The following is a 20,765-nucleotide window of genomic DNA, read 5'->3' as shown; positions in this document are numbered from 1 at the left end:
TCAGCCCTCTCTACGCAACCTCTCCACCACTTCTTCCATTACACACCTCCAACTTAGTACATCCAAGACTCAGACAGCCTTCCAGTCTTGGTCTGTGGCAGCTCTGTCCTTCCAGCTGCTTGGAGCCTTCTTGCATTCTGATCTATCACACCCCCCAGCAGACAGGAATCTTTTTTATTCTCGTTTGAAGTGCACGCCCACAACGGTGACCACTTCTCTCCACCTGCAGCACTCCCAACACCCTTCTCACCTGGGTCCCTGCTGTGGCCTCCATGGTGCTTCATGATCTCCTACTGCCTATTCTCAACACAGCAACCAATGCGATCCTCGTGAAAAGCAAACGCCCAGCCACGGCTTGAAACCCAGAAATGGCTCCCCATTTCTTTCACATGAACGCCCAAGTTCATAAAATGTCTGCAAAGCGCTGTACAATGCCTCCCCTTCCAACAGATACGATTTCGTTTTCCTGTGTATTGCTTATTGTCTGACTCCAAGCTCAGCAAGTGATCGTTATGGGCACATAGTGAGCAGTCTATAAATACGTGTTGAACGGATAAAATGACCATAGTGGGAAGTGCTATAAGAAGATGCAGTGTAACGCGAGGCAGTTCGTAGGGAGAGAGCCAGAATTCCAGCTGGGTTTTACAGCTCCGAACCCAAGGCTTCTCCCACCAAGACAGTGTGCTGGGGAGTGCCGGGCACGGAGCAGGTGCTTTCGTGTACTACCCGAGTTGGAATCTGAGGTGATTTCCCAAAACAGGGACGGTCTTGCCTCTGCCTCGGTCAGAGGCTTGCCAGCTACGGACACACACCCTGCCTTCCCCGACCCAGTTTTTTTTGTGTGGAGACTTCGTGGCTCCTTAAAATGTCACCAGTTCTCAAGAGGAGGTGTCAAAGGACAGTCCACTGGGCTCACGCTGGCTCCGCTAGAGACAAGATGCACAGGGACCAGTCCCGCTGAGCCCCAGTGCAGGTGATGGAGACGGCTGCAAAGGAGGAAGCTACCAGGTCCCCCCTCACCCGCGAGGCGGGGAGAGAACCTGGAGTCAGGCTGCCCTCTGCCGGCGAGCCTGTGAACTCAGCGCCCGTGGCCGAGCCCGGGGATACCGGGTGCCAAACACAGCGCCGCTCAACCGGAACCAACGCCCGCGTTAACACCTCTCAGATGGGGCGCCTTGCAAAAAAAAAAAGGGGGGGGGTACACAGGTCTAGGGAAGGGCGGGCCCTATGGGTCCCACTGAGACAGGTCAACAGACTGTCCGAGCCTGATGCAGCTGTGCCTTTGATTCGCTAACTCCCCTGCTTTGAGGTCACGTCTTCCAGTAACTTCGCCTGCGCCGGCCTGGCGTGGCGCTTGCCTGCAGGGAGGAGACGCACTCCACAGGCCGACTCACAAGTGTGGACCCCGGGCAGCGCTTTCTCGGTGTAAGGACCTAAGTGACCCTCAGCCCCGTTCACCACTGCCCAGACCTTACCAGTCGGGTCATCTCACCAGGGTGAGGCCTTTGGCCGAAGCGCCCCGCGCCTTCTGGGTAGGGTCACCAGGGGGCGACCCCGAGCGCCGGCCTCCCGCGGGTGTGCGGGATCGGGCCCCGCCGGGCTCTTCAGCTGGTCCAGGGAAGCCCAGAGGGCAATGAGGAATTGGGAGGACGAGAGCGGCGGGTCCTGGGAGTCTAAGGCTTCCTTCGGACTCCCAGGCTCCCAGCCCGAGGCCGGGGGACAACCCGAGCCGGGAGGAGGGACGCGAGGTCCCGGCAGCAAGGAGCGCTGGCTGTCCCTCCTGTCGCAGTCCATTTCCTTGGGCTTGTCTTCCCCGCGGCGTCGAGGGTCACCAAAGATGCGGGGAGCGGGGTGGGGCCGCCGCCCTTGTGCACGCAGCCCCCTCCGCCGACAGGACCCCACTTCCGGCCGCCGCAGTCGGACTCCGTCCGCTGGCGTCGCGGGTCGAGCCACCTGGGGGCGGGTGGGACCCCGCGACCCTGGTGAAGCACGGTTCTCGCCGCTGTGCCTCCGGACCCCCGAGACCGCGCACAGCCCAGCGCGCCCCGCCGCCCTCCTCCCCCCAAGGGTGCCCCCCACCGCCGCCCTCGTGGGACCCGGGGGCTGTCGGAGGAGGCGCCGACAGTCCGCGTAGCCGGGCACGCCGTATACACGTTTGTCCCCAGATCGCAGCTGCCGGACTGCCCGCTTTGGGAACGGAGCACCCGCTCAGGTTCCCCGTACTGAACTGGGGCAGGGGAGAGGGTTTCATCCCGGTTTGGGCCCTGGTGTCGTAAGCATCGGCCTGTCCTTTCTCCTTCGGAAATAGGCCGAGCAGGCTCCGAAAGACACACAGCCGCCCAGAGGAAGGGACAGTGTTGTCACCTGGCCTCCTCCCCGAAGACTTCGTCTGGAACTTGGTGCAGCCCACAGGCAGTGGGAAGGCGGGGGGGGGGGGGGGGGGGGGAGGCGGGGGGGGGAACAGACTCTATCCATCTGTGGCTTTCTCACCCACCCACCCCAGGGGAAAAAACACAGTCTCTGGCATTTTCCTGAATTCCTGATTTTTAACCAAACCATTGTTGGAGGTTGGCCACGGTGGGCCGGGATGGAGGACTTCCCCTCGGGCGGCGCAGACCTACCCACCCCTAGGCCCTCTGCGAAGTCGGCGCCCGGCCTAGCCAGCCCTCCCAGGAACAATGCCGCTTTGTAGCCCGTGCTCCCTCCTGGACCTGAGGCTACCCTCCACGCCCGGGGCTCCCTCCCTTTGGAGGACTCCAAAGACAGCTTTGAGCTTCACTGTTCTTCCAGGTCCCTGCCTGGGAAGAAAACAAAGCAACCCTCCTAGTCGCTGGAGGTAGTGGAAGAGAAGGGGACATTTTCTGCGCTTTGAGTGTGGGCCCACACCTGACTCCTCCCTGCCAGCTTTGTCCAGAGGAATTCCTACTCTCATGTTCTGTACCTTGTGCAAGGTCCACAGTTGGGAAATGGTAGAGGAGGTCGCAAACCCAGCACTGTCGTAGAGAAATTATGTATACAGATGTACACACACATATACATATATGAATTTATACATACATACACTTCTACATACATGAAAATTAATATATGAGTTTATACATGTACATTATTTTCTTTCCACCACCCAGGGTTGAGAATTAATGCCGTTTTGATGTTGTCCCCTTTCCATCTAGAGCCTCCAGAACTGTGGCTGGCATTTGCTTGACTCCAGTTCATCCATGTGCCCCAGCCAGTAACACCTTCCCACTCCCTCCTTCGCCTATTTCCCTCTTTCACCTGCCCCACCTCCTGGGCATAGGCCCCCTGCCTCCTCATTTGATCTGAGAGGCAGTGCTTTCTACTTGGGTGTGCCTCCTGAATGGTCCTCTCCCTTCAGGCTCTGGCTTGTCAGCCCTGCCTCAATACTCCTGCCAGTATCTCAGTCCACTGCCAAGACCTGGGAGGACCTGGTCCCTCCCATCCGCTCTGCAAAAGGGCAGAGCCTCAGGGGTACTGTGAATAATGGTTACTATCTCCACCTTGGGGAACTGTTGGCAACATCCACAGGCGTTCACACAAGCTAGAGCCAGTCCCAGACCAAGAACGATTGCCAAAGCAGAGAGCAGCGGATGCTGGCAATGGGGTCACTAAGGGACCATAGACCAGAAGTACGGACTGGGCGACTCCTTGGAAAAATATTCATATAGGGGTGTTGCTTATTTTGCGGGAGGCAAAAATTAGGTGCTTGAACTCACAGCTCCATACATTACCAGATTCTCCTCCTGCCCCTCCCTTTCCCTGCCTGAGCTCCTCCTGTTTGCATTGGCTGTGGACCACTTCTTCTTGCCAAATGACTCAGTACAGTGGGAAGTTTTGCTTATTTGAGGGAGGCCTGTATACTCTACAGGTACTAAGAGTCACACACACACACACACACACACACAAATTGAATTAAATAAATAAAAATAAAACGCCCAGTACCAGGTAACTGATCCCTGTGAAATTTGCAATCCTTGGTGGACGCTGAATGTTTGCATCAACCAAAGGCAAGACCAGGATAATCCACATGGGGCTCATGGACCTCAGTAATCTTGAGGCAGGAGGATCAAGGGAAATGTGTGCAGGCTCCAGTCTGGCTTAGAATCCTGTTCTGACACTAGCTGTGTGATCTTGGACCAGTTATTCAACCTCTCTGAGCTTCATATTCATCTTCCTCAAAAGCAGACTTAATAATTCTTTATCTCGGCAGGGTTGTTGTGAAGAGTAAATTAAATAACGTATTTGAAAGTTTCCGATATACAGTAAGTGCTCAGTGGGTGTTCATTTCATTGTTGGAAATTCTATTAGGAATGAAGCCAAAAAGGATTTCCTTCATTACATGTCTGAAAACCTCTGGAAAGATGGTCCATCAGAGGTCTTTGGGCCCCTCAAGTAGGACCTGGAGATATTTAGAAAGGAGGAAGGGAACTAGGGGTTCAGGGAGTTACCTCCTTCTTGGTTTCTCAGTTTGGGTGCAGAGGGAGGAAGCATGGTTTTCTGGCAGCATGAGTATGTTTTGGCAACATTTAAAAAATTGTCCCCCTTTTCTAATAAATGGGCTCAACTCTAGTCTCCTTCCTTCCCTCCTTCCTTCACCCCTTTTTCCTTCTCTTCCCCCTTTCTCTCCACACCCAGGAATCTCAATTAGTCCTTTTGAGTCTCAAATTCCTCATCTGAAACCTGGCAGAATAATTCATAGGGTCCTAAGGAGGGCTAAGTGGGATAACACACATTCACTAAATCAGCCCTATCTCCCTTAAGCTGTCTCTTGTTTTCCTTGTCTCTGTTGACTTCTAATTCTCCCTGCTTCTCCCCCCTTCCATTCTCCACAGAGATGGAAAGTGAGGACGGATCAGGCACAGAGACAAAGGGCAGGTCTGGGAAATATGTGGTTCCTTCATATCATTCCACCCTGTTTGGATGATGACTGCCATTGTGATGGGCTGTTAATATCTTATCACCTAACAAGCTCCAACCACGAGCGTCTGGGAGTAAACAACTCCTGAATCATTTACTTGTAGGAACTTTTCATTGGGTGTGTGGTCACAACGTGGAATCCTAGAGTAAATAAACTCAATACTGTAAGTTGATTCAATTTGGGGCCATGCCTAAACTCAACAACATTAAAAATGTACCCGCTCGCTGGGGACTCCTTGTGCAGGTTAGATAAAGGGACTTGCAAGGTTCATGTTAGCGCTTTGTTTGGGCTTAAAGGGCTGGCTTGTCCTTTTGAGGAAGTTAGGACCTGAAGTTAGGGCCTGATTGTTCTAGTGTCCTACAGGAAAGGCTGTCCTGGTCCGGGGCTAGGGCTGGTTGTCCTGACATGTCAGCATTTTCCCCACCCCCCACCCCCGTGGTGCTGCCTCCCTTCATAGTTCAATCTGGATCAGTCGCTTGATGCATTGCTTTTTTGGGCAACCATTTACTATGATGCCTGGGGGGGGGGGGCATTGCTAATAAAGGCCAGACCCCTTGCTGAGGACAACTCTGAAGGGCTCTCCTGGCTGAAGAGCTCCCCAGGGGCCCGCTGAGTCCTTTGCAACAGCCCACCTTTTCCTTTGCTTAACCCTGTGTCCTTATGTCCCCTTTCAGGTGATGTCCCTGATCTCATCAGTGACCTTTCTTCATGCTGATCTCATCTCAGCCTCTGATTCCTTGGAGCCCAAGCTCAACATGGGGCTGCCTGGAAGGTGGGCTGAGACCGACCTGGGTTTAAATCCTGGCTCGATCTCTTAGTGGCTATGTGATTTTGGGCAAGTTATTTAATCTGTCAAAATTTCATTTTTCATCTGGGCAGAAAAGATTTTAGTAAAGATTGCTTGAGTTTATATAAAGTGTGTAAGTACCTGGATCACTATACATTTTAGTAGAATTTATATTTTTATGTTCTTGAAAATAATACTGCATCTTTGAGAAGGGTGACTCATTATTAAAGTTTTAGAACACTGTCTTAAGTGAAGCATAGTAGTTAAGAAATCAGAGGGAATGTGGGTTTGGTTGCCTGTAAATGAGTGAGCTAACCATATGACCTAGCGCATCTCTGCAAAATGTCCTCACCTGTGGAATTGAGTATTAATAGTATATACTTATGACAGATGGTATTTTCCTTGAATGCCTACAATAATATTTCTCATCCCAGCTGCTCTTCTAAAATGACCTTGCCATTCCTCCATCAACGGATGAATTCTAATTCCCATTCCCCTTGCATCCAGCCTGGCCTCAGTGACTCCCGTGACCACAGAATATTGCAGAAACAACGTTCTGGACCTCTAAGGCTAGAGTACATGAGACCAGGTCATTTTGTGTGGGTTTCTTATAACATCACTGCTGGAACCCCGTCACCATGAGAGAAGCCCAAGCTCTTGGAGAAGTTGTGTAACAGACCCAGCCAACAGCCAGCATCACCTGCCAGCCCACAGAGTGTGCCATCATGGACGTCCCGCCCCACTGGGCTCTCAGATGCCCATGGCCCCAGCCAAAATCCAACTGCGACTCCACGAGACCCCAAAAAGATTGGCCCCACAGAGCCCAGTGAAACCACAAACCGTGACAGGTAATAATAAACTGGTGTTTTAAACCACTAAACCTGGTTTGTTACGCAGCAGTGGAAATGCAAACTCTACCTCCTAGGACTCTTGTGAGATGAGATAATGCAGACAAATGGGCAAAGTGCTTGGTCAGGGATGACCGCACGGGTAGAAAAGGGTAAGCTGATTTATGTGGAGAGATAGAAGACGGGGACACGTAAACTCAATACTAAGCAGGCGTCGTCTGATTCGTATTTAGTGAGCACCTGTCACATGCCAGGCTCTCTCGAGAATCATAAAACCTCTGAGTAGAAAGGAATCTTGGAATTCTTCTAGTTCAACCTGCCACCCAGTGAGGACATTCCTTCATGAGTGTTTGCTTAACTTGACAGTTACTTATTAGCCCCTGCTCTGTGCGCGATGGTAACGATGGGCAGCGGAATATGAAGATGGCGTAGACCAAGGCCAGCGCCAGGGGCAAGCACACGGACAGCATGCCGGTGTGATTTCTGCATGTCCCCAGCATGGAACGACGAGCCACCTCGCTGTCGGCCAGCTCTGGTGCCACACCTTCCCTGAGCTTTGGCTCCTGCTGATCCATTTTTTGTCTACCAACTGGTATTTTGAGTGGCAGTTCTCAGTTCTTGGGCTCTTTGCCTTCTTCTCCATATCCTGAAGTTGACTATTTACACATCGTCTTGCCCTCTCAGCCCATGCTCCCCCTTACCAAGGAAGGCGGGCCTGGCCTGGCATCCCACTATGTGTGGTTCCAGAAAAATGCCAGAGATTTCCTTCATTCGCGTTCCTATCAGTCTGTGTGCAGCCGAAGGTAGTGCAATCCGTGTCTGTTTCAAACGACAGCATAAGCTGCCTTCTCAAGTTTCACAAGTGACACGGAGTTTTTCACAGGCTGGCGTTTTCATGGACAGGTGAAACCAGTTTTTTAAAAAATCCCGGAAGGGTTCACTTTGCATTCATTACAGCCAAGTGGTTAAAAAGCTGCTGCAGTTTATGACCTGTCACTGGTTCCCACGCAGCCATGTTTTATGGCTTCTTAAAGCTACCTATAAAAAATGTTTCACACACCAGGAGCTTCACGCAAATACAGCATTAGAATTTTTATTTTCCATGATACACATAAGTTCCGTGTCGCAGCTGAGAAAGCCCTTGACTTCTCTTGACAAACAGAGAAGGGACCCCATCAGAGCAGAGCTCAGAGTCCTTGGAAGCCCGCCCTTGTCCTCACCTGTTTCACCTGCTGAGAGCTCCTCTCCCACCTCGCAGGTGTTGGGACAGAGCAATCTCACGTCCCTTCATCGTCCGTCAGATCCTCCTCAGGCTCTTCCTCCCCCTTTGAAAATGTTATCCTTTGTTTGTACCAACGTTTCTCTGCATATCTGTAACGGTAGTTTATACACAGCACAACACAGGGCTCTGTTGTTTAGCGATTTACTCTATTTTTTGTTGCTATAATGTATTCATTCCATGGGGTGGGGGCAGAATCTGTTGAATCATCTCTGAAGACAGGGCAGCCCCCTTCACAAAATCACCAAAACTTTCCTATGGAGGAAAAGAGAGGAAGTGCTAAGAAAAAAAAAAAAAAAGAAACTTGGTGGGGAAGAGGGGAAGAACGTTTCTGGGAAGTTTGGCAACTGGTGGGGACTTCATCATCAGGAAGCTGGGAATCCTCTTATGCACCTGGGTCAGTGGGAGGCCCTCTGAGAATGCACCAGAAGCTTCGGGATACACCCCAGAAGCAGGTGGATCTCGGGGCCAGGGAGTGGACTGAGGTGCTTGGTGGATGGATTTCTGGGCCTGGCGTGAACACCAGCAGATGAAGGGTGAGGTCCAGGAGCAGGGAGAAGACCCCAGAAGGTGGTGGTGAGTTTCTGGTGCCACGACTGGACCTGGAGAGCTGCAGAGGTCACAGAGAAGTCCAGGTGGCTCTGAGGGTATAGGACCACCTGTGACCGTAGGGACAAAAATACAGGGCAGCGATGGCCAGGTGGGGAATTATTCATCAGTAGGAGTGGAGCCCTCACTCCAGGAGGCCCAATGGTGGCTTCTCTCTCTTAAAACAGAAGTGGAGGGAAAATGGCTCCAGCATGTCCAATACTCACCTGGTCAGCTATCTGCTTAATACCTGATGGTCTTGGAGGACTCAGGGGCTGGCAGCAGGTACTTTCAGCACCTCTGTTCCCAAGCAGAAATGAACCAATGGCAGGGCCTCGTGCCCTTGGCAATCTCTAGATAACCGATCTAGAAGAGAAGGCAACTCGGCAGCCCACTGCTCAATTTCTCTGCTTGCTATAGAGAACCCAAGTGCTGACTTCCATCAACTTCTTCAGCTCCACTTGCCCCTCTTCATCCCTGCCTGGGCTACAGGCTGGGGAAAGAGCTTTTTAAGTCATGCTGCTTCTTATTTCCGGAATAGAATTTTTCCTTGTTTTTCTCCCCATGTATTTATATTTGCTCTTCTTTGGGAGTAACTGATGTGGGGCCTCAGCCTTTCCATTGTGGAGAAGCTTGGTGGAGGCCTTTTCTGGCATCTCATGGCTTTGGGTTCTGGGCAGGAAGTGACAGAACTTAAAAGCCAAAACTAGGGAATCATGATAGGCCCTCCTGGGTTGCAAGGAAGTGTCTAGGGAGTCAGGAGTCCTCCTGGATTAAGATTTGTCTGCACAGTTATGGTGGGTCCTCCTTAGTAGGAGATGATTCTGGGAAGCCATGATTAGTGCTCCTAGGACGAGATGCTCCTGGAAAATGCTGATACATTCTCTTAGTTTGTGTGGTTTCTGAGCAGTCAAGAACCCTTCTGGATTGAGATGTGTCTAGAGGGTCATGATGGACCCTCCTATGGAGAAATGGAGGTCTAAGGTGTTCTGCTGAGCCCTCCTAGGACGAGAAGGATTGGGGAAATCATGACACCTCTTCTAGAGAGAGATGGGTCTGTGGAGTCATAACAAGAATGGCTTTGGAAAGACAGATCTTCATTCTTGCTTCCATTCGGCGTTGGTCCCAAAGGCCTCCATCTGCTTTCCCATCTATGCCACCCCCCACAAGCAAATCCACGCCATCTTCCTCTTCCTCCTTTCCTGCTCAGGGGTGAAGATAGCTCACATCCTGGTCCGCAACCTCCAGCCTCCTACAACTGGCCCTGGAAGGCTGCAGTGCTTTTTGCAATACTTGCAACTGAGTCTACAGCTCACGACGGCACCAATGGCAAGTGACACAGCATATGCATGGCTGCTGCGAGAGGAAGAACTGCTGACAGTGCAGCAGCACGCTGGGCTTCTGTGCTTTAAAGGGCAGGGAGAGGGCACCTGGGTGGCTCAGTCAGTTGGGCGTTTGCCTTCAGCTCCCGTCATGATCCCAGGGTCCAGGAATCAAGTCCCACCTCGGGCTCCCTGCTCAGTGGGGTGTCTGCTCCTCCCTGTCCCTCTGCCCCCCACCCCCGGCTTGTGCTCTCTCTCTCAAATAAATAAATAAAATCTTTAAAAAAAAATAAAGGGCAGGGAGAAGAAACCACAGCAAAGGGTGCTCCCAGGTTCTCAGGTCTGGGCTCCAGATAGTGCCATTAATGAGAGTCTGAGGAGAATGCAGCCCCACTTGGGGCTTCTCATCTTCATGAAACTCCTTATTCAGTTCCTAAGAAGATCACCTCCATTTTTTCAAGCAATGCAGTGAATGGGATTGAGTTTAGCCACGATCACAGTGTTTACCTGCAGCCAGCTAAGCCTGCCTAGCTATTAGGACCTTATCCAAGGGATTGATTAGAATACTCATTCAAAGGAAAGAATATTTGTGTGCTGAAGGTTAGGAACAAAATAGTTTTCAGGGATAAGGTCTGCTTGCATTTTTCAGTAATCAAAAAAAGAAAACTGAATAGATCTCAAGTTTCTTTTCTGATCAGTTGCGTTTTCATTCTATTCAAGACACTATCTCCCTCAGTGGGAATGCACTTCATTTCTCATTACTGAACAGTTCATTTCTACTTGCTCTTTTCACTGACTCAATCTAAGCCAGCCCTCTAACATTGTTTTCACGTTGCCTTGTGAAGAAAGAAACGTCATGTCCATACAATGTTAGTTAGCATTTGGAGAAATGCCTACACAATCTCTAATTTCTCAAAATAAGCAATTCTGAGACTCAGTCCCTATGTAAGTGCACTGAAGGGAGATGTGTGTTCATGATTTGATCACCTTCCTTATCTTCTTTGTCGAACCCAGCAGCGTGGAGCTGGAGACCTCCGTAGGGCAGCGTGAAATGCTTCCAGGGAAGAGCATGGCTCAGAGGGCTCTTGCCTGGGAGCACTTGTGATAGTATCAGATATCTGCCCCTGGACTTCACACCCTGCCTCAAGAGCCAGCCGGTGAGGTAGGAAGGAGGGTGCACTGCTCGCAACAGGGCCGGCATAACAGGCTGTTGAGAAAGCACTTCCTTTGTGCCCAGCAAGGGGCTAAGCACGCCTCGTCCATCCTCTTGCTCTCACACCATGATACCAGCTGGTAACAAATGGATAATTCTCCAGGTCATGTTGTTCTGGGAACGTGTAAGTAAACAAGCTAGGAGGCAAGGGCATGTGATGAACTGATAATCAGAGGATCAACTTTACTGTGAGTTCCTTGAGGTTGGATCCCTCATCCTCATCTCAGTTTTATCTCTGCAGACCGAGACACTGAAACACTCACTGATTGTTTCTGGGTAGTCATTAAACAGACTTCAAGGCTGAAGGGAGCAAGAGGCAGATCAGGCTGCCGGTGGAGCCAAAGTCCCTGGCCCTTTCCAAAGGAAGATCAGATTTCTCAGAGACGAGTCTGAGCAAGGGACTGTACAAGATTTCCATCTGGACCATTTTGCTGTCAAACCGGCAGGTCTGTGAAACTCTGCAAGACTACCCGGGCACACTCCCTCTTCAATGGAACCCAGCTCCACCATTTTCAGGGTCCTTACAATGTTTACGATCAGTACTGCTCAATCTTCATTTTTCTGGAGATAACTCTTCCAATCTTTGAAATCAAATGACCCAAAGCAGGCTGGAATTATTCAGGGAAGTCAGGAGTTAAGCACCTGTCCACAATGATAGAGGTTTCTCCTCAGGGGGGACAACAAGTAGACCCCTATTCTACAACCTCACTTTTAGTCAGAGTGGCTGAATATATTGTAAAGCTGAGTCCCTTACTTAAGTTTTTTTGTAATGAGTTTGCAATTTCCCTTCTCAAAATGGAAACTTATTTGGAAATCCTTTGCTCATTTAAAAATTTTTTGACAGTTAAAATACATACAAATAATATGACATGTTGGAAAGATTGCATTTGTGATCTGCCTTTCTATGAACTCAGCTTACTCCTTTCAAAAAGATAAACTCTGACTATATAGCAACAACAAAAATCGGTGAGAATGTTCTTAGTCGCTTTGGTGAGATCTGTACATATTAAGGACATGTGCCATCCGTCTGCATATTACATTTATCGGTTTTCTCCCTCTCCGCAGCCATAGTCTGTAAGGTGTACAGTACAAGCACATAACTGTAGTTTTGGTCTACACTTTCTGTGTGGTGGACTTGAAGTGTCCAGCAAATGGAGAGTAAGTACAAACTGTAAAAGTGGGACGCCTGGGTGGCTCAGTTGGTTAAGCATCCGCCTTCAGCTCAGGCATGATCGCACAGTCCTGGGATCGAGTCACACATCGGGCTCCCTGCTCAGCGGGGAGTCTGCTTCTCCCTCTGCCTGCTGCTCCCCCTGCTTGTGCTCTCTTTCTCTGTCTGACAAATAAGTAAATAAAATCGTGAAGAAAAAATAAAAGAAACTCTAAAGGCATATCATCTCACATTTTGCAGACTATCTGATTAACTCTAATCTTATCTCAGTAGGTTTATTTTCAAAAGCTAAGAAAAAATATTTGCATTGAAAGCCCAATCATAAACACCCACTCTCATCTCCAGATAGCACAGAAAATTCTGGAACAAAGATTTGTGTTTCCTGACCCTTAGCAGAGCCCTACCTGCTTTGGGATTGAGAGAGAAGGTCTACAGACAGCATTTAAGTCATTTATTAAAATCTTGAGCTGAGCCAGTCTTTGTAGGAGAAATCTCAGCTGGTTATAACTATGTACTTAGGAGCTGGATGGTGGCATGGCAAGACCCAACTCCACTTGCTAGCTGTGTGATCTTAGATAAGGTGTTAACCTCCCTACCAGCCCTTGGTGACTTCCTTTGTAAAAATCCTCTATAAAATATGGATGCACTTTAGTAGAGTATTGAAAACATAAATGCTCGATAAAATCTAGCTGTTATTGTTTTCGTGATGATTGTGACACCATCCAAGTCATGTAAAGAGCAAGTCGAGCTTTGGAGGCTGTGTAATGATGTTATTCCTCAGGCTCATCCAGTTTCCTACCAATGGAGTCCAACCTTTGTTTCTCCCTTCTATAAAACACTGGGGTAATCATGGTAAATAAAATGCCTTCGTGTTTCTAAATCCTGATCACACTCATTTTCTCATTGGATCTCCACAATAACTCTGTTAAAGTAAATGAGGAAGACTTTGTTATCCCCATTTTATAGGTAAGGGACTGATGGCAAAGAGAGGCCTTGCCCAAACTGATAAAAAGTAGAATGGGACTTGAAGCAATATCTTTCTCACTGTGTCTCTGGGATGAGTAGAAGGGGCCTTGGCACGAAGGGTCATCCCCCTAGTTCTAGCTGCTCCTGGCTGCCATGTTCCCTGGTCTACGCCAGTGCTCAAGTTTTGCTGCCATCACTGGGAGAATCAGGATAGGGAGCATTCCTCCTCCACTTCCTGGCATTCTGGATCCCCAGTTTGCTGCCTTAGCACTGAGACTTCAGCAGCTAGTATCAGCTTCTTATCATCCCCAAGGTTGTACAAACAGGTGTTACTAGGAGCCATCAGGCTGGGGCAAGTCACACTGCTTCTACACATACAAACCCTCCTAAATAACATCTTTATCTACTTTAAATATCAACATGCTCACCAAAGGCAGCTTTGAAAAAACAATTGTCACAAGAAAGCATCAGGCTGGAATAGATGGATAAATTTTGGAGGGGGGAGGGTGCTTCTGTTCTGTGAAAGGCCAAAGTAGCTCCAGCTTCCAGGCAGCTAGGCTGGACCCTGGGCACTGAGGCGATGGATTTAAGCACTTTGCATCCTTTTGCATGAGCAACTGCTCTTGTGGGACCATCCCCTTCTGCTCTGGTCCACAAGATGTTATTTACAGGCTCATCCAGGGCTCTCCCAAAGCCCCTGGCCCAGGGCAACTGAAATGACCTAAAATGACAGAACTGACCTTGGTTGTACACCAGAATAATAGATGAAATTTTTAATAAATACTGATGCCCAGACCAATTAAATCAGAATCTCTGAGCCTGAGGTCCGAGCATCAGTTTTTTAATATAGCTGTATTGACATACATTGTATAATTGCCATACAATAAACTGCATATAGTTAAACAATGTGATGAGTTTTGACATAAATATATATCCTGACCCATCACTACAATCAAGATGATGGACATAGACATTGCCCCTAAAGCTCCTTCACACCCTTTGTAATCCTTCCTTACCTCCCCCATCCCCACCACCAGGCAAACATTAATCTGCTTTCTGTTGCTACGGATGCATTTATATTTCTTAGAATTTTACATATCACATAGTACATTCCTTTTCTTTTATCTGGCTTCATTAGCTAAAAATTATTCTGAGATTTACCCGTGTGGTTATGTGTCAATTCCTTTTTGTTGCTGAGTAGTATTCCACCATGGGATATACCACAGCTTGCTGATCTGTGCACCTGTTGCCAAACATCTGAGCTGTTTCTAGTTTGGGGCTATTACAAATAGAGTTACTCTGAACACATATGTGTAAGTCTTTGTCTGGATGTAGGATTTCTTTTTCTTGGATTAACAGCTCAGAGTGGAATGACTGAATCACGTGGCAGGTCTATGTTTAGCGATTTAAGACGATGCCAAGCAGCTTTGCAAAGTGGTTGTACCATTTTACATTTCTGCCACAGAACAGGAGAGTTCCAGTGGCTCCACCTCCTCTCCATTCTTGTGGGTGTAGGTGTGTCATACATCTCACCAGAAATTTAATTTGCATTTCCCTAATGACTGATGATGTTGAGCATCTTTTCATGTGATTTCCCCCCCTTCTTTGACATTATGTATATCTTTCTTGGTGAAGTTTCAGTTCAAATCTTTAGAGATGGGACCTAAACGTCAATTAAAAATAAATTAAATCTGCCTGGTGATTCTAAATGTTTGGCCAGGATTAAGCACTACTGTCTTAACTGGGAAGTTGAGTGCAAACCTCTCATTTAATCATGTGGGGACTGAAATCTAGAAAGAGATTGGGTTCCTTGTAGAGCAAAACAATGAAATCACCCTTAACATGATTGTGGCCACTAGGGACCAGTTCTTCACTAACTACCTCGTTTCTGTAAATTGGACAATGTATCTATCTGAGCTAAGACGTACTGTGTTCAGACTTATTGGTCCATGTTTCAACCTGATCATTCACCATTTCACTCACTTATCTGAGTATTTGTTCTATAACAAAAATTTAAAGGACATGAGTAATTTTGAATTTGTGACAGTATTAAAACTATGGTGTTTTGGAAGGGAAAATGGTCTTGGGGCTTCCACATACAGTGTGGACTATACAACTCTAGAGGGCTCCATTCACATAGACTATGGTGTGAAAGGCATCCCTAGAGTTGTGCAGTGCACAATCTGTACAACCATAGAGGGTGACCCTAAACAACCTTAAACTCTAAGATCTGGTTCTCACCTTTAACTGTGCAATCATAGGAAGGTCCGTTCAATCTCTGAATTTTGGGTTGAAATCTATAAAATTGGATAATTCATGCTCACAGCATAGATATGAATGAAATGAGGTCATGTTAGGGAGTAGCAAACCCAAGTGGCTATGGGAGCCAAGCAAGTAACTTAAATGAGTGAAGTGGGTCAGGTCAGAGAGGTGATAAAGAAATGAAGGGGTTCATGACAAACTGCCTACTCCGTTCTAGCTGATTATAGCCTTGTAAAAACGCTGGCACATAGTGACCAGAGGTCACCAGTGACCTTCTGTTTCTTAAAAGAAGAAGTAAAAAAACAAAAATATCTGTGGTCAAATGTGGTCCAGTGATGAATGTGAAAGGGCTTTCTGGATTATAAGTCCCCTTATGTATTTATAGAGCATCATTATATGGCTTAATTCAAGCTGTGGGTCAGTCTGTGAGTGAGTATCGTAGACTTTATCTTGCACCCCTCCTCTCGCCATAGAGGCAAGCCAACCTAGGAAGCCAGGTCATGATTTGAAGGTTGTATGGTTGGAATGGGATTAAAAAAAGAGGTGTTAGGTAAGTTGAGACTTAATGGCATTCAGCTAAAATAACCTGATGCATTCATTTCACAGGTCAGGTGATGGATTTGGATTTGGAACCACTCCAAGTTCAAGTTGCCGAGACTTCCTCTCTTGTGGATAGCACTCATATGGGCATGGTCAGTGTCTGTCACAGGGACCCTTTCTTTCTCTGCCATTCTATGGCTGATCAATTCCTTCTCTGATGGAAACATCTTTTCTCTCTAAATCTAATGCACTCAATCGGATTATAAGGTTGCGGTGCGGGGCGTGGCTCCCAGTGACTTGCGCCAGTTCCGGAGCGCCGATCCTGCGCATCTCTCCTCCATTCGGCTTTCGGCGATGTCACACTGGCAGCTTGAAATTAGCCACGGTGCAAGTGTTTATACTAGAGAGATTGGCAAATGTCACAAATCAGGTTTATCCCTCCAACCCCCAGAAAGCTGGTTGTTCGACACTAGCTAGCACACCCCTGGTTATGAGTGTCATAGGCCCTGCAGCTTCTTACCTCTTCCATGTGTATGTTTCTACTTTGATCTATTATGGGCTGATCTCCTCCTTGACACGTAGAGAGCAATTTGCTAGCATTATTTCTAAGGTCTTGGAGGGGACCTCGCTTTGTCCCCAGCCCTCCCATTAAAGGGCTCACCTGGGCCAGGCTCTGGCCCCATGGGAAGCTAGTCTAACACAGGCTCCTCCTGACCCCTCAGCACAGGGCTTCCCACCACACCCCTCACCTATCAAAACAATTCCTGTGTGTAGGCATTGCTCCAGCTGGTGGGAAGGATTTCATGAGATCATTTATTCCAACCAGCTAGTATTGACAGAGTGTGCTCTCCTCAGACTCTTTGTATTTTTATAGGAAATAGAAACAGCCCAAAGGAAGAGAATCAAGCGGCGAGATCCATCCCCCCCACCCCCCAGCAACACTGCAGGCTGCTGGGGAGTTATTTGCGATTGAGGACTTTTATGACATTTCTTACATGCTCTCAGGTTGGCTACCAACTAAGAATAACCCTGCCAGTGAAGTTTGTGAGTCTGGGAAGAAGAAATGTTAATAATAATAATAATAACAATGATGGTGAGATGATGGTTCACTATCCTTCCCAGTAATGTCCCAGAGAATTTTTCTGGCTTTTCCCAGAGAATTTTCCCAGAGAATTTTCTGGCTAACCCTCAAATAGAAGAGATTAACTAATAAAACTTGATCGGGATCTCTGTGACTCAGTGATAGAAAATTCCTGTTGAAAAGCAAAGATTTATTACCTGCAATTTGGCGAGGCCCTATGGACCGTCCTGTCCCTCCCTTCTCGTTTTGCAATGACATCCAGAAAAAGCACGGTAACTCCAGGGAAGTGAATTCAGATCTCCTGGCTCCCAGGAGCACCCTCCCCATTGACCAGCCTGCTTGTCCTCACTTCTGGAACTCCCATTTGCCTGAGTGTTTGCCTCTAGGTGCAGTGAACAGGATACACCTGGATCTGCCTGATCAACAAGTATCTTGGGAAATACACACTTGGGAGAACCTGCAGACACACAGTCCCAGAAGCTGCTGTTGGGTGTTCTTGGACATAGGTGACTCAGTGGCAGGCCAGGGTTGGCCTTCAGTTTGTAAGCTGTCCATTCTCAGAGGCTCCCCTGTGGCTTTTCACTCTCTGGCATGTTTCTCGTTCATCAGCTCTATTGTTCTATGACTCACGGAGTGTCTTCTTTTCAGTACCTAATATCTCAGGGACTCAGCTGACTCATACATGAGGAATAGGCATGAGGTGTGTGCTGAGCATCTACTGAAAATGGGATTTATTGATTTTGAGAAAACAGACTTAAGGAAATATAAGAGGCAGAATTCTGAGGGCCTTAAATTCAGAGCCTTCCCAGGGCATTATGTTCAATGTGTTCTGCCAAATCCAGTCTTTGGCTAAACCACTTATACGTTCTAGATAACTGCTTTAATTTTCATTTATATCTCATGTTTATATACTCGTGTTTTAGAATACAAACCATGCATCAATTTTGGAGGAAATAGAACCAACCCTGGAGCTTCCCATAATAATAAATCTTTATCTGATACTTTATAGTTCACAAAACTTATAACCACATTTGATCCTTACAGGAACCCTATGAGGTTGATATTTTTATTTGGCGACTTTCCCAAAAATGTCATAGGAGCACAAAGACTTGAACCCAGATCTATAGAATCCAGAGTGCAGGCTAAAATACAAACAAAACAACACAAAAAAACCCCAAACTCATGCTATAGCTCTTTATAGAAGCACTTCAGTGCAGAAGTCATAGCATATTTGATCTTGAACTCCTTTTCCCTTCCGAAGATGCCCCAAGTTCTGGGAGCTCTTATTAGGACGTGGCTTTTCCTATAACAGTGAGACTTTAGGTAGTGATGTTTCAGATCAGAGTAGTTGTATTCAATACCATACTGCAAGCAACTTCTCTCTACACCCATAAAGTAAAAAAATAAAAAATAAAAAAAATGGTTTTTTTAATGGAATATTGGTCCATCTTAGTGAGTGTCCCCTTTTCCTACCCAAAAAAGAATCTAATACTCCCTAAGAGGACAGCAGCCCTAGACCTCTACCTTGAAAGTCTAGTTAGCTGTGAGTGTCCCTGCCACTACTCTAGTCTGCACAATGTCTGGAAGGTTGGATGAATTCCTGTAGGTGAAAGTACTTCTGCAAACTCTAGGATTCTGGTGGATCTACCATTTTCAGATGAAAAAGAAGCCAGTAAACTTTTCAGATGGGCGAGGCATATGCCAAGTTATACATGTATTTAGGAAGGGCTTATTGACATGGATGAGAATCCTAATGAGTGCTGGTTCGAGGCATCACCCTGCCCCACCACCAAATTATTGTATTTATTCTCAAAGCCCTTTTCATTAAGCACGAATTACATTTTTCTATACTTTTAAAGTCATGTAAGTTTAACTTTGGATGGTTGCATGAGCCAAAGTCCCCTTGTTACCCTCGTAAACTTCTCCCCGGTTACCCAGGAGCCTTCTGGTGTGCTCAGGAAGTAGAGCTTCTCCTGGCTGGGGCTGTCTGAGCAGCTCTCCAGGGGGAAGGGGCTCTGGGTTGAAAAAGTGATCTTTCAGGAGACAGAACTATGTCAAGATAAAAAGAAGCGAGATGGGTCCTACAGGGTTGAGTCTTAGAAACCCGGAAAGCACTTAATATGTGTTTCAGTTGGAGCAGGAAGCAGAGAAGGATGGAAAGATGCCCAGCTAGGTGGCCGAGAGGAGGAATGGAACTTACCAGGGAAAAGGGTACTTCAGGAGCCAAGTCCACAAGCTCTGAGCATCTGTCAGTATGACTCTTTTTTAAAAATGTTTGAACCAGAAGAACTATTAAGTGGGCCAACTCAGGACACAAAGAATAAGTAGATCTCTTATAATTTCTTAATTAATCATCAAAATTATCTCTTGGTTCATCTGATTAGTATGGATTCTTCTTTATAGAAATAGTCTCTTATTTTGAAAGGTATTATGCTATCTTCAGAGATAGCATGCAGTTTCATATCATACTCACGCCTCCAAAGTTCAAACATACTGTCTGCATCTGCTTTGGCTGTACGTATTAAAGATCAGTTCATCTCTAGGCACTACCTCATGATATCTTAACTCACAAGAGGCTGAAGAATAAAGAAGAATGACTATTTACAGTAAGGGCTGTCATCCTGTCCAGCCACTAAAATGTACTTACTCCCTGTCTAGTTACCTCTCTTTCAATAACAGGTTCTTGAAAGCTGAGTCTAAGACCGTGGACTCAGCAAGGAAGGGACCTGGAGGGAAAACTCCTCTCTTCCAGCGACCAGAAATGCTCATGCCTCCCTGCCTGAATCGTGCTGGCAACATGCCAGCTCCTGGTCCATCCCTCACCTCCTTCTTCAGATACACTGACACCACTGATGAGGCTCTGGACTCCTTCACTGTCATTCACAGCCTCAACTCCCAGACTGTACTTTAACCCCAGCCTTTACAGCTCTGATCTAGAACTATCCTAAGCTCTAAGGCAACTTCTGGCCAATTTCATCTAAGATGCATGGATATTATTACCAACAATAACTGTATCAACAAGAATTAACGTTTACCAAGCACTTACCATGTGACAGCCATGTAATGAATCTTCATTATCTTCATTAACTTCATTGAATTCATTATCTTCATTAACTCATTGAATTCCCATAACAACCCTCTGAGGTTGGTACTAATGATTAGCCCCATCTTACAGATGAGGAAGCCGAGGATTTGGGTGGAAACTTATCCAATACCACAGAGTTATTAAATAGTGAGGCCATTTAGGATTCCTTCACAGATTCTGAATCACATAGGAAATTATAAGGTTTGAGCCTAAGTCATTTTGACTCCAGAGTCTGGGCTCAACTAGGCAACAATACTCCCTCTAGAAGTGGCCTTGACCCACCTTCCCAGAGCATCTCGCTGTGGACTCCTCTACACCAGACACTGCCAACGATGGCAAGTGGTCATGAGGGCTTTCTTCGTTGAAATTTAAGCTTAACAATGTTTGGTTTGGAGTGTAATTATTAGAAAGCCACAATCTGGGGAACAATAACCTACAGAAAGAGACAACGAAAAGTCTGAGAACCCATGAAATCAAGCAGTCCACACGTATGGCTACTGGTGTAACATTTTGAAAACACAAGTATTATGTGGTGAGCTTAGGTGAAATGCTGACGAAGACAAAGAATCACACCTAAGACCCTGCCCAAATGGGAAGACAGCCAAAAATTTCCTGGACCCCAGATGGGGTGCCCTCCCAAAGGCCACAGAGAAGACTGGTTCTGTTCCCCTCAGAGACTGCTAATTA

The sequence above is a fragment of the Ursus arctos genome, unplaced genomic scaffold (assembly GCF_023065955.2).
Source record: "Ursus arctos isolate Adak ecotype North America unplaced genomic scaffold, UrsArc2.0 scaffold_22, whole genome shotgun sequence".
NCBI classification, from domain to species: Eukaryota; Metazoa; Chordata; class Mammalia; order Carnivora; family Ursidae; genus Ursus; species Ursus arctos.
The sequence above is the reverse complement of the archived record's forward strand: the minus strand, read 5'-3'. Positions refer to the sequence as shown.